This window comes from Arachis stenosperma, chromosome 1 (genome assembly GCF_014773155.1).
Source record: "Arachis stenosperma cultivar V10309 chromosome 1, arast.V10309.gnm1.PFL2, whole genome shotgun sequence".
NCBI classification, from domain to species: Eukaryota; Viridiplantae; Streptophyta; class Magnoliopsida; order Fabales; family Fabaceae; genus Arachis; species Arachis stenosperma.
In genome coordinates this window covers 132,839,040-132,854,366 of record NC_080377.1, presented here as the reverse complement: position 1 = coordinate 132,854,366, position 15,327 = coordinate 132,839,040, and the positions used below count along the sequence as shown (strand labels likewise).

Below are 15,327 nucleotides of genomic sequence, written 5' to 3'. Positions count from 1 at the left end.
CTTTCCCTCCCAAACCCACCCATACATGGCCGAACTCCTTCTCCCCTCTCTCCTATAAATACCCTTCTTCCCTTCTTCATTTTCACACAACCTAAACACCACTTCTCCCCCTCTTTGGCCGAATACACCACCATCTCCCTCCTCCTCATTTCTTCTTCTTCTACTCTCTTCTTTCTTCTTTTTGCTCGAGGACGAGCAAACATTTTAAGTTTGGTGTGGTAAAAGCGTTGCTTTTTCGTTTTCCATAACCATTTATGGCATCCAAGGCCGGAGAAACCTCTAAAAAGAGGAAAGGGAAGGAAAAAGCTTCCACCTCCGAGTCATGGGAGATGGATAGATTCCTCTCAAGGGTGCATCAAGTCCACTTCTATGAAGTTGTGGCCTTGAAGAAGGTGATCCCCGAGGTCCCCTTTTCACTCAAAAAGGGTGAATATCCGGAGATCCGCCATGAGATCCGAAGAAGAGGTTGGGAAGTGCTTACCAACCCCATTCAACAAGTCGGAATCTTGATGGTTCAAGAGTTCTATGCCAATGCATGGATCACCAAGAACCATGACCAAAGTGTGAACCCGAATCCAAAGAATTATCTCACTATGGTTCGGGGGAAATACTTGGATTTTAGTCCGGAAAGTGTGAGGGTGGCGTTCAACTTGCCTATGATGCAAGGAGATGAACATCCTTACACTAGAAGGGTCAACTTTGATCAAAGGTTGGACCAAGTCCTCACAATCATATGTGAAGAGGGCGCACAATGGAAGAGAGATTCAAGAGGCAAGCCGGTCCAATTGAGAAGGCATGACCTCAAGCCTGTGGCTAGAGGATGGTTAGAGTTCATTCAACGCTCAATCATTCCCACTAGCAACCGGTCCGAAGTTACTCTAGACCGGGCCATCATGATTCATAGCATCATGATTGGAGAAGAAATAGAGGTTCATGAGGTTATAGCCCAAGAACTCTATAAGGTGGCGGACAAGACCTCCACCTTGGCAAGGTTAGCCTTTCCTCATCTCATTTGTCACCTCTGTTATTCAGTTGGAGTTGACATAGAAGGAGATACCCCCATTGATGAGGACAAGCCCATCACCAAGAAAAGGATGGAGTACACAAGAGACCCCTCTCATCAAGAGATCCCTGAGATGCCTCAAGGGATGCACTTTCCTCCACAAGACTATTGGGAGCAAGTAAACACCTCCCTAGGAGAACTAAGTTCCAACATGGACAACTAAGGTGGAGCACCAAGAACACTCCATTCTCCTCCATGAAATTAGAGAAGATCAAAGAATCATGAGAGAGGAGCAACAAAGACAAGGAAGAGACATTGAGGAGCTCAAGCACTCCATAGGATCTTCAAGAGGAAGAAAGAGCCGCCATCACTAAGGTGGACCCGTTCCTTAATTTCCTTGTTCTTTATTCTTCTGTTTTTCGAATTCTATGCTTATGTTTATCTATGTTTGTGTCTTGTGATCATTAGTGTCTTAGTGTCTATGCCTTAAAGTTATGAATGTCCTATGAATCCATCACCTTTCTTGAATAAAAACGTGCTTAATTGAGAAAAAAAGGAAAGAATTGCATGAATTTTGAATTTTATAATAGTTTAATTATTTTGATGTGGTGGCAATACTTTTGTCTTCTGAATGTATGCTTGAACAGTGCATATGTCTTTTGAATTTGTGGTTCATGAATGTTGGCTCTTGAAAGAATGATGAAAAAGGAGACATGTTACTGAGGATCTGAAAAATCATAAAAATGATTCTTGAAGCAAGAAAAAGCAGTGAATGCAAAAAAAAAAAAAAACGAAAAAAAAAAGAAAAAAAAAGAGAGAGAAAGAAAAAGAAAAGAAATAAAGTTGTGATCCAAGGCAAAAAGAGTGTGCTTAAGAACCCTGGACACCTCTAATTAGGGACTTTAGCAAAGCTGAGTCACAATCTGAAAAGGTTCACCCAATTATGTGTCTGTGGCATGTATGTATCCGGTGGTAATACTGGAAGACAGAGTGCTTTGGGCCACGGCCAAGACTCATAAAGTAGCTGTGTTCAAGAATCATCATACTTAACTAGGAGAATCAATAACACTATCTGGATTCTAAGTTCCTAAAGAAGCCAATCATTCTGAATTTCAAAGGATAGAGTGAGATGCCAAAACTGTTCAGAGGCAAAAAGCTGAAAGCCCCGCTCATCTAATTAATACTGATCTTCATAGATGTTTTTGGAATTCATTGCATATTCTCTTCTTTTTATCTTATTTGATTTTCAGTTGCTTGGGGACAAGCAACAATTTAAGTTTGGTGTTGTGATGAGCGGATAATTTGTACACTTTTTGGCATTGTTTTTAGTATGTTTTTAGTATCTTTTAGTTAGTTTTTATTATATTTTTATTAGTTTTTAATTAAAATTCACTTTTCTGGACTTTACTATGAGTTTGTGTGTTTTTCTGTGATTTCAGGTATTTTCTGGCTGAAATTGAGGGATCTGAGCAAAAATCTGATCCAGAGACTCAAAAGGACTGCAGATGCTGTTGGATTCTGACCTCCCTGAACTCGAAGTGGATTTTCTGGAGCTACAGAAGCCCAATTGGCGCGCTCTCAACGGCGTTGGAAAGTAGACATCCTGGGCTTTCCAGCAATATATGATAGTCCATACTTTGCCTAAGATTTGATGGCCCAAACCGGCGTTCAAAGTCACCTCAAGAAATCCCAGCGTTAAACGCTGGAACTGGCACCCAAATGGGAGTTAAACGCCCAAACTGGCATAAAAGCTGGCGTTTAACTCCAAGAAGAGTCTCTACACGAAATTGCTTCATTGCTCAGCCCAAGCACACACCAAGTGGGCCCGGAAGTGGATTTTTATGTCATTTACTTATCTATGTACACCTTAGGCTACTATTTTTCTATAAGTAGGACCTTTTACTATTGTATTAGAGGACTTTTGGTAGCTATCTTCGATATATGCTATCTTAGATCATTGGGAGGCTGGCCATTCGGCCATGCCTAGACCTTATGCTTATGTATTTTCAACGGTGGAGTTTCTACACACCATAGATTAAGGTGTGGAGCTCTGCTGTACCTCGAGTATTAATGCAATTACTATTGTTCTTCTATTCAATTCCGCTTGTTCTTTGTCCAAGATATCACTTGTTCTTCAACTTGATGAAGGTGATGATTGACGCCCATCACCATTCTCACCCATGAACAAGGTGACTGACAACCACTTTTGTTCTACACGCATCTGAGGCTTAGTGAATATCTCTTGGATTCTTTAATCGGAATCTTCGTGGTATAGGCAAGAACTGATGGCGGCATTCAAGAGAATCCGGAAGGTCTAACCTTGTCTGTGGTATTCTGAGTAGGATTCAATGATTGAATGACTGTGACGTGCTTCAAACTCTAACCTGCTGGGCGTTAGTGACAGACGCAAAAGAGGGATTCTATTCCAGTAGGAGCGGGAACCGAACCGGTGATTGGCCGTACTGTGACAGAGTGCGTGAGCATTAGCTTTCACTGCGAGGATGGGAGGTAGCCACTGACAACGGTGAAACCCTACACGAGCTTGCCATGGAAAGGAGTAAGAAGGATTGGATGAAGGCAGTAGGAAAGCAGAGAGACGGAAGGGAAGGCATCTTCATACGCTTGTCTGAAGCTCCTACACCAATGATATACATAAGTATCACTATCTTTATCTTCTATGTTATTTTCGTTCATCATCATATACAATTGAGTTTGCCTGACTAAGATTTACAAGATGACCATAGCTTGCTTCAATGCTAACAATCTCCGTGGGATCGACCCTTACTCACGTAAGGTATTACTTGGACGACCCAGTGCACTTTCTGGTTAATTGTGCGAAGTTGTGTAATGCCATGGAATTGAACTACCAAGTTCTTGGAGTTCATGACCGGGGATTATGAGAGTTGAGAAAAGTATTGTTCACAATTTCGCGCACCAAGTTTTTGGCGCCGTTGCCGGGGATTGTTCAAGTTTTGAGCAAGCTTTTGGTAACAATGCCTGGGATTGTTCTAGTTTGGACAACTGACGGTTCATCTTGTTGCTTAGATTAGGTATTTATTTTTTTCGAAATTCTTGAAGATGAATTCTAGAGTTTCATGATGATTTGTTGAAATCTGGCTGGCTGAGAAGCCATGTCTAATCTGATTGGACCGAGGTTTCAACTTATCACCACAAGAGCTTGTTGATTTTCATCAATTTTGCTTTTGGAGCAGTGATCCGCTAAGGCTTGGCTGACCTTTGGTCATGTCTAGTGTTTTGGACCGAAGTTTTCTTTGAAAGCTTGGCTGGCTGTGAAGCCATGTCTAATTCCTGGACCGGAGTCTTAGACTAGCATTGCACTGATTCCTGGAATTCTCATTAAGAATTTTGATGTTTTTTTTTTCCACTTAATTTTCGAAAAAAATACAAAAAATTACAAACTCATAAAAACCAAAAATATTTGATGTTTCTTGCTTAAGTCTAGTGTCTCATCTTAAGTTTGGTGTCAATTGCATGCATTCATTCATGTGTCTTAATGGTCTTCAAGTAATTCTTGATGATTTTCGTGTTCTAATCTTTGAATTCAATTGACTTGAGTGTTTATGTGTCTCATATAGTGTCAGTAGTATACAAACTGCTAAGTTTGGTGTCTTGCATGCATTGTTATTTCATTCTTGTTGCATTTTGATTATTAAAAATCCAAAAATATTTTTAATTTGTGTCTTTTCAAGTCAATGATACCAAGAATTGAAGATCCAGAACATACTGCAGAGGAATTATACAGAAAAAGCTGAGCATTCAAAAATGCCCAGTGAAGAAGACAGACTGGCGTTTAAACGCCAGCCAGGGTACCTGGTTGGGCGTACACATGTACTGTGCATACGCATGACTACGAGAGATTAAACGAGGTAATTTTCCTCTGGACAGGTGGTGTTAAACGTCAGGACCCAGCATTTAACGCTGGGAGCTTCGTAATTCGTGTCTGGACTTCTGGACACCTGGAGCTAAACACCCAGCCACTGGTGTTTAGCACCGAAACTCTTTTTTGTGTGCAAACCATTCTGTTTGGTTAGCGCTAAACACCTAATCACTGGCATTTAGCGTCGGTAGCGTATTTCACAATGGGGACCACATATGTGCAAGGAATCAACGGGAGGCATAATGATTTGATTTTAAATCAAATAACAATTAGAAAAGATTTGTTAGGGTTTTATTTAAGTTTTAAATTAATTTTTAATTAAGACTATAATTAGGATTGAGATCCGCCCACGCAGGAGCTTTTCTTCTCCTAATTTTCATTCCGCACTTTTACACTTTTCTCTGCTAGGATTTTCTACACATCATGAGCAACTAAACCTCCATTTTTAAGGTTAGGAGCTCTGTTTACTTTGATGAATTAATAATTATATGTTCTTCTACTCTTGATTAATGCATTGATTATTGTTTAAGAATTGGTTCCGTTCTTCATCCTACGGATAAGTGAGCATTGGAAAATAACTCTAATATAACTTGAATTCTATTAAATCTTGGAAAAGCTATATCATTAGAATTACAACTTGAAACCACTTTCTCACAAATTCTTAATTATATGGGTTTAATGTGGCACGAGACATATAACTGCACCGTTCTTAGGTTTTTAGGGCTTGTGTGGCTTTTAAATCAGAAATTGGACTTAACCGTGTAATACAATTGATTGATCAAGGGATTGACGGTTGGTTGGATTGGAGGAGATTGGATTGCCTAGGAATAGAAATTTAATCACTTGGGGTTTGCCATAAACTAAATCATTGCATGATTAAGGTAGTTGATATTGAATGTTAATCCGGATATTTAAACACCTCCAAAGCCTTAACTTTATTCTCATACCATTTTCTCAACTATTTACTATTTACTTTTCTTAGTTTATTGCTTCCTATTCTATTTGATCTTCACAACCCACATTTTTACTTTTCTAACTAGAACATCTAATCAATAATTGCTTGCTTAGTCCATTAATTCTCGTAGAATCGATATTCACTCAACTGAGTTTATTACTTGGTATGACCCGGTGCACTTGCCAGTAAGTTGTCGTTTGAAAATCTGGACCAGAAATATACTATCATGTCCCAATCTTTTATGTCATAACCATTTTTCGGAATCTATGGAAGTAAAATATGCTACATTTTATTCTTTTAGTTCCTCCAAAATAAGACTATACATATTATTGTATCTTCTTGCAACAAATAAAAGATCACCAGATTTTTCATCAACAACTAAGTATTCCAACTTTTTGAAAATAACCCAATATCCCAAATCACAAAGTTGACTAATGCTTAGAAGGTTGTGCTTCAAACTATCAACCAAGAATACATTATTAATAAATGTAGAAAATATTTTACCAACTGTACCTATGGCTATGATTTTTCCTTTTTCATCATCACCAAAAGTCACAAAACATCCATTATACTTATTAAGTTTGTTGAAGAAAGTAGATTTTCTGATCGTGTGCTTTGAGCATCCACTATCCAAGTACCGCATGTCTTTCTTCTTCTTGGATGCAAGGCAAATCTGCACAACACCTTAAGTGACCTTAGGTATCTAAATCAATTTCCTTTGAAGTTAAACCATCTTGGTTGCCTAAGAGAATTGAAATCTTTAACAATTTTGTACACTTTATTTCTAATTTTTCTTTCAAAAATGAAACATTATTGATGAGATGAGTGTCCATGTTTCTTGTATATTTGACAATGATTCTTCTTTACTGATTTTTCAAAGTGATTTGAGATTTGAAATCTTTCATTTTGGAAGTTGAAGCTTCATTTTCAACACTTGGTTTCACAAAAATAGTTTTATGTTCATCAAAATACTCCAATCCAAATTTTTCAAACAATGATCTTTGACTAGCTAATAAGATGTTTAAGTTGCTGGAACTTTGAACAAATTTAGCTATATCTTGATTAAGACCTCTAATCATTTTGTGCAACCTTTCATTTTTCTCAATTCTGTCCATTAAAGAAATAACCGAGTGATTTTTTTAAGAGTTTTATTTTTAGATTTAAGCCGTTTATTTTCTTCAACCAAAGCAATCATATTTTTGGCTTCACTCAATTTTTCTTTAAGGTATGCATTTTCAGCTTTCAAAGAATCATTTTCAGCCTCTAGTTCATGATATCTTTCCAAAACTTTACCAAAATAACAAGTTAAATCATGAATCATTTGAAGAAGTTCATCATTAGTAAGAATGGGATAAATTACCTCTTCAACTTGATCTTAATCAACCATGAACCAAGCATGAGCTTCATATTTGGAATCTTCTTCTTCTTCTGAATCATTTTTCAAATCTTTCCAAGACATCATCAGGTCCTTTTTCTTGTCCTTCCTTGTTCTGTCTTTCTTCTTGAACTTGGGACAGTCATACTTGAAGTGACCATTCTTCTTGCAGTGATGACAGATTATCTTGATTATGTCTCTCTTTTATTCCTTCGAGCTTGATCCTTTGCTTCTTCTTTTGTTTCTCATGAGCCTCGTTAACCTTCTAGCAAAAAATACAATTTCATTATCAGATAAACTCTCATCGGAATCTCTTCCAATGACTCATCAGTAGATTTCAAAGTTACTCTTTTTTTAAGGTCATGGTTTATGTGGGTGATTTTATAGGCAAGGAGTTTTCTCTCAACTCATCATAAGACATTTGTTTTAGGTTACCACTCTGAGCTATGACTGTTATTTTTGTTTTCCACTCTTTGATAAGGCTTCTCAGTATTTTTCTCACAAGCACTTGTTTGGTGTGAGTCATCCCGTAGCATCCAAGCTATTGATGATGACAAAAAATCTCTCGAATATTTTATTAATTATTTCTCCTTCTTTCATGGCAAACATCTCATATTATTTTCTCAGCTTGTCAATCCTTGTTTCTTTTACTTGTTTTGTGTCCTCATGTGTGACTTGGAGTTTATCCCAAATCTCTTTTACTATTTTGCACTTTGATACCTTCCGATACTCCTCAAAACTAATTGAGCACTGCATCATGTTGATTGCTTTGGCATTTAGCTCCATATTTGTCTCGCCTTCATCATTCCATTTAGCTTCTTCTTTGAGTATCACAACTCCTTTTGTACTTGTCTTTGTTGGGACTTGTGGACCGGTCATGATGATCTTCCAAATATTGTAGTTAACAGATTGAACAAATATCCGCGTTCTTTCCTTTTAGTAGTTGTAGTTCTTGCTATTAAAGAGGGAAGGTTTATTGTTAGACTAACCTTCAGTAAGAGTGTAAGCCACAATATTAGAACCCATGTTGTTGGCCATTCGGATCTTTTCTCCAAGCTGTGAAGCTTGATCTCTTGAAACTAAGTTCTGATACCAATTGAAGGTTTATGAATAACCTAGAGAAGAGAGAGAGTTAAATCTATGGCCTCCTTTTTGAACCTATTTTTGCTTCTAACTAAAATAGGAACTTAGTTACTAATACGTTTGTTAAGTTGAAATTCAGGAGATAATTTTATTTTATCTCTTCACGATGCGTTTAGGAATAGAGCAACTCTTTACTTTTGGATAGCTGTGACTTTTGAGAAATATACAATACAGGAGACACTTTTATTTTGTATCTTAACCAAGTGAAACAAAAGAAGAGTAGAGAAGAGAAAACCACACAGCCATGTAGTGACGGACCCAGAAAATTTATGTTGGGGGGGGGGGGGGAAATAATACACATTACTATTAAAAGATATATTAATTTAAATTTAAAAATATAAAAATACACATTAATTATTCAAATAAAAAAAATAAAAAATTACATTAGCCGCTAACTTTCTTCGCTTCAAATCTTGAAGGTACTTCTCTTCTTGTTTTCATATTTTGAAAATGTTGAATAATTGTTTCATTATCAACTTGATTGAATGTCTCTCTTTCTATATATGTAACCAAACAATCATTCAACCACTCATCTCACATTCGATTACGAAGTCGACTCTTTATTATATTCATAGCAGAAAATGTTCTCTCAACTGATGCCGTTGCCACAGGTAGAATCAAAGCTAATTTCAATAGAAGAAACACCAATGGATAAACAACATGCTTTTTTGTTTCAACTAATTTTTGAGATAGTTGACAAACCCCATTTTGACGGTTTGTCTTGTATTGATTTTAGGGGATTTTATAACCTTTTACCCACATTTATCCATTGAAATAGCATGGTTTTATAACTTCTCCTTTAATTGTGCTTAAGAGTGAAAACATGCTTTTTAGGTCTTAAAATAGCTAAATCTAATTCTCCTTGATTCAATTATATGCCTTGATATGTTTGTTAAGTGATTTAAGGTTTAGGAGGCAAAGATTGGACCAAGGGAATGAAGAAAGAAAGCATGAAAAGTTGGAGAACTCGTGAAGAAATGAAAGAACCGGAAAGCTGTCAAGCCGACCTCTTCGCACTTAAACGACCATAACTTGAGCTACAGAGGTCCAAATGATGCGGTTTCAGTTGGGTTAGAAAGCTAACATCCGGGGCTTCGAAACGATATAATATTTGCCATAGTTGCATCGCGCATAGGGGCGCGCACGCGCACGGTACGCGGACGCGCCGATGGTGGCACATGACCCACTTAATGCAACACGTGGCCAGCGATTTTAGAAGCCTTGTGGGCCCAATCCAACTCATTTCTGATGCTATTTAACCCAAGGAGTGAAGAGGGAAACACATGTTAGTTACCATTAGCTTAGTTGAGAGTTCTAGAAGTTAGTTTCTAGAGAGAGAAGCTCTCACTTCTCTCTAGAATTAGGATTAGGATTAGGATTAGTTCTTAGATCTAGGTTTTAATCTTTGCTTTCTTCTACTTCTACCTTTCAATTCCTTGTTGTTAGATTCATCTTCTTCTATTCTTTTGTTGTAATTTCCTTTATATTGTTCTTGCATTTTGTTGTAGATCTACTTTTGTTCCTTCCATTTTCTTTCAATTCAATAAGAGGTAATTCATAATAATTGTTCTTCTTTGCTTTTCTATTATTGATCTCTTGCCTTTATAGTTAGATCTCTCTTTAATTCTTGCAATTTATGTTGTTTACTTGTATTGCACTCTATGTGTTTGTTGAAATGCCTCTTCTAGATTTAGTGTAGATTTTGTTCCTCTTGGCCTAGGTAGAGTAATTAGTGACACTTGAGTTATCTAATTCCTTTGTTGATTGATAATTGGAGAGATTGCTAATTGGTTTGGAGTGCACTCAAGCTAGTCTTTCCTTGGGAGTTGGCTAGAACTTGTGGCTCAAGTCAATTCATCCACTTGATTTTCCTTTATCTAGTAAGGGTTAACTAAGTGGTAGCAATGAACAATTCTCATCACAATTGAGAAGGATAACTAGGATAGGACTTCTAATTTTCATACCTTGCCAAGAGCCTTTTATAGTTATTAGTTTACTTTCATCGCCATTTACTTTCATGCCTCTTATCAAAACCCCAAAACAACTCAAACCAATAACAAGACACTTTATTGTAATTCCTAGGGAGAACGACCCGAGGTTTGAATACTTCGGTTTATAAATTTAGGGGTTTGTTTTAGTGACAAACAACTTTTTGTATGAAAGGATTATTGCTTGGTTTAGAAACTATACTTCGACGAGATTTTATTTGAGAAATTCTAAACCGTCAAAAATCCAATCGTCAATAGTCCACTGATTCCATTTATATTTGAGAATTGATCATCAAGACGCATATCCAATATAAAATTCTCAAGTTGACTATCAAGTGCCAAAAGTTGAGTAGAAGAGAATTCATGTGGATAAAATTCAGCTAAACGAAGCAACTTCTCCTTATCAAATGCAAAAAATGAGTCACTTGGATTCAAACAAGCTATACAAAGAAGTAGCTCGGTATTTACCTCTGTAAAACGATTGTTGAGCTCTTAAAGTTGTCTATCAACCACTTGATAAAATAATTCAACTTGAAAATGATGCAAGTTTGAGACTTTTTGGATTTTGCGCCTTGATCTTCCTTGTGTTACAAATATGTCATTCATATTTGGAACAAGAATATTGTGACTATCACAAAATAGTGAAACTTCATTGAGCAAAGAGGACCAACCATCGTCTCTTATACTTTGCAATCGTTGCTTGGACACTTTAACCAATGTCATAGCATTTATAATGTCTTGATCACTTCTTTGTAGAGCTTGAGACAACTCATTAGTAACTCCTAATATACTTTTCATCAAATGTAAATTGAATACAAATTCAAAAGATTGAATATGATTCAATAATTGACATGCTTCAGCTCTTTGTTCAGGATTATTTCCATCTTCCTCAATCACTTTAAGAACTTCTACCACGAAAGAAAAAATAGAAATCAAGCTAAGTATTGTACCATAATGTGAGCCCCATCGAGTATCACCTGCCCTTTTCAATGTTGTTTCTTGATTTAAGCCACGCCTACTAGAAACATCTCCGTTTTGTAATGCAACAATTGTCTTTTGCATTTGACTTTCACGAAGCATGTCTTTACGTTTACAAGAAGCTCCAACAATATTGCACAAACTAGCAAGCAAATTAAAAAGTAGTACAATTTCAACCTGTTTCTTTGCAACAACCACAAGTGCTAATTGAAGTTGGTGAGCAAAACAATGAACATAAAAAGCACAAGCATTTTCTTTCAAGATCAAACTTTTTAAGCCATTAAATTCTCCCTGCATATTACTAGCTCCATCATAACCTTGTCCACGTAATCTTGCTAAGCTTAAACTATGCTTTGCTAATAAAGATTCCAAAGCTACTTTTAACGACAACGCATTTGTGCTAGAAACATGGACAAGGCCAATAAATCGCTCCATTACAATTCCTTCTTTATTCACATACCGCAAACAAACAGCCATTTGCTCTTTAACAGAAATGTCTCGAGCTTCATCAACTAAAATAGCAAATAAATCATCTCCAAGATCATCAATAATAACTTTAGTAGTTTCACTTGCAGCAGCTCTAACAATATCTTTTTGAATTTTAGGTGCTACTAGTTAGGGGTGTGCATAAAAAAACCAAAATGTGGTTAACCGGTTAAAAAACCATAACCGCATTTTGGTTAACCAGTTTAATAAAACCATTTTAAAAACCATATCCATATTTTTTAAAATTGGTTAACCAAAACCAAATTTAAAAAAACCGGTTTTTAACAGGTTAACCAAAACCAAAACCAAATTAAAATCAAAACCTAATTTCAAAACCAAATTACATACTCTTTCTCTCTCTCTCTCTCTCCCTCTCCCTCTCCCCCTCTCTCTCTCTCTCTCCTATCTCTCTTTTCCCTTCTCACCTTCCTCTCTCATTTTCCTCTTTTTCCTCCTCCTCTTTGTCTTCTCCTTTTCTCTCTCCCCCTCCTCTCTCTCTCTCTCTCTCTCTCTCTATTCTCTCTTTCCTTATCTCTCTTTTTTTTCCCTATTTCTCTCCCCTCTCTCTCCCCCTTCCTTCCCCCCTCTCTCTCTCTCTCCCTCCCTTCTCTCTCTCTCTCACTCATTTTTCTTTTTATCTCCTCTTCCTCTCTCTCTCTCTCTCTTTTCTTTTTCCCTCTTTCTCTCCTCCCCTCTCTCCCTTGTCTCTCTACTTCCCTTTCTTCCTCTCTTTCTCTCTCTCCCCTCTTTCTCTTTCTCTCTCTCTCTCTCTATCTCTCTCCACCTCAGCTTTCTTTCTCTCTCCCTTGTCTCTCTATCTTTCTCTCCCTCTCTCTTTCTCCCCTTTCCTCTTTCTCTCTCTCCTTCTTCTCTCCCTCTCTCTACCTCTCTCTCTGTCTCTCTCTCTCCTTCTCTCCGCTCTTTCACTACCTCTCTCTTTCTCCTTGCCCTCTTTCTCCCCATCCATTCTCTCTCTTCCTCTCTCTCCTCTCTTTCCTCTCTTTAATCATCTCTCCTCTTTTTCTATCTTTCATCATCTCTCTCTCTCCCCCTCCTATCTCTCTCCTCTCCTCTCCTTCTTTCTCTCTCTCTCTCTCTCTCCGCTCCTTCCTCTCTCTCTCTCTCTCATTTCCCTCCCCTCTCTTTCTCTCCCTCTTTTCTTTTCTTTTCTCTCTTTCTCTCTCTCACTCCTCTCTCTTTCTTTTTCTTCTTTATCTCTATCCCATTTTCTCTCTCTCCTCCTCTTCCTCTCTTACTTTTCTCTTCTTTTCCTCTTTTTTTCTTACTCTCTCTTTTCTCTTTCTCTCTCAACCTTCTCTCAATCTCTATCCCTCTTCTATCTCTTTTCTCCTCTTCTCTCTAAAGCGAGAGAGAAGAGAGAGTGGAGAAGAAGATAAAGGAGGAGAAAGAAAAAAGGAGAGAGATAAGAAGAGAGAAGAAGGATAGGAGAAAGAGACGAAGAGAGAGAAAGAGGACAAAGAGAGAAAAAGAGGGAGGGGAGAGAGGATGGGGAGAGAGAAGGAGAGAGAGAGATAGAAAAAGAGAAGGAGAAAAAGAAAAGAGAGGAGGAGAGAGAGAATGAGAGAGGGAGAGGAGGGGAGAGAGAGAGCATGGGGAGAGAGAGGGAGAGAAGGATAGAGAGAAAGAAAGGGGAGGGGGAGAAAGATGGGAAAGGGAGAGAGAGATAGATAAAGAGAAAGGGGAGAAAGACAAAAGAAAAAGAAGATGAGAGAGAAAAATGGGAGAGAGAGAGAGAGAGAGAGAGAGAGAGAGAAGGAAGAGAAGTGGAGAGAGAAAGGAGGGGGTAGAGAGAAATAAAAGAGAGGGGAGAGATAGAGAGAGGAAGAGAAAGATAGGGGAGGGGGAGAAAGAATGGAAGGGGAGAAAGAGAAAGAGAGAAGGAAGAGAGAAGAGGAGGGGGAGAGAAAAGGAGATAAGAAAAAGTTACTCGTATCATTTAGAAAGAAAATTATTTATATTAGAAAAAATTATTTATAGAAAATGCTGAAAAGAGATAAGAAAGAAAAAGGAACAAAAGCAATGGAAGGAATTTCATTATTTACAAATGTTACTCGTATCATTTAGAAAGAAAAAAAAATAGATTAAAAAAATTCAATTAAAAAAAGGTTCGAAAAGTTTGGGTTTTTTTATGTAAAAATATTAATTTTTGTGTAAAAATTTATTTTTACATGTAAAAACTAATTTTATGGTATAAAAACTAATTTTTTAATATAAAAACCGGTTTTTGGTGTAAAAACCGGTTTTTGTTTTAATAACCGGTTAAAAACCGGTTTTGAATTTTACTAACCGGTTAATAACCGGTTTCATCATGTAAAACCAATTTGATTAATTAACCAATACTATATTTTTGGTTAACCAAAAAACTGGTTTGGTTTTTGGATTAACCAAACCATGAACACCCCTACTACTAGTTTAAGGTTTTCACGAGCATTTTTGAAAATACGATCAATCTCTGTATTATGTTGAGCAAGAAAGTCAAGAAGCTCCAAAAAATTACCTTAATTGTTTGAATTGTGCGATTCATCATCACCATGAAAAGCCAATCCTTGTCGCAATAAGAACCTAATGCACTCAATTGTTGCTGTTAAGTGAGTTTGGTAATCTTTTTTAGCTTGATCTGAATGCTTTTGAAAAATAACTTCAATATGTTGCTTTTGCTTCATGAGTGCTTTGCATTTTCTTTGAGCTTGATTATGAGCACTATCATGATTTCCAACATGTGTTTCTAATCGCTCCTTCTTTTTCCAATTTGAAAAGCCCTCTTTTACAAAAGTATCACCACTCGCACCATCATGTTTCATAAGATAGCAACAGAGACAAAAGACAGCATCTTTTGAAATACTATATTCCAACCAATTGCCAAATTCATCAAACCAATCAGCATTAAATCTACGGAGAGAAGTTCCAAAATATGTTTGTGGAAAATCATGTTCTCTTAGTTGACAAGGACCTTTTTGCAAATAAGCTCGTCTAACTTCATCCCTGTCATTTGGATCATAATTTGAAATTTTGGGTCGTTATCCAGGATCAGCTACCAAACTTTCCACATTGAATTCTAAGAACTTCTTTTTATTAGAAGAGACTAATGGAGTGACTTCAGATTCTAGTGGTAGCTTTCTTTTGAAATATTTTTCCATTACTATTTCTAAAAATATATATATATATATTCTAAATTAGTAAATTGATCAATTCACTTTAAAAATTTATATGCAATATAATTACATATAATAGAATAGAACGAAAGATAAATAAATAAATAATAAGAATCACTAAATTGAGAATAAAATAAAATATATAAATTCATGAAGAGAATAAAAAATAGATTAATACCTAAATTATAATTATTTGAATTAAAATTTGCAATTGAAAATATAAAAAAGATAAACAATGAAATTGAAAGATACATAGAGTCATAGAGAGCTATATAAAACAAAATAGAGAATTTAAAATTTACCTTTTGATGAAGCGAAGATGACCACT

At 36.6% G+C, this 15,327-nt stretch overlaps 1 pseudogene; it reads right to left on the bottom strand.

Moving 5' to 3' along the window:
* Positions 1–8,908: 8,908 nt before the first annotated feature.
* Positions 8,909–14,984, bottom strand: LOC130935132 (uncharacterized; annotated as a pseudogene).
* Positions 14,985–15,327: the final 343 nt, after the last annotated feature.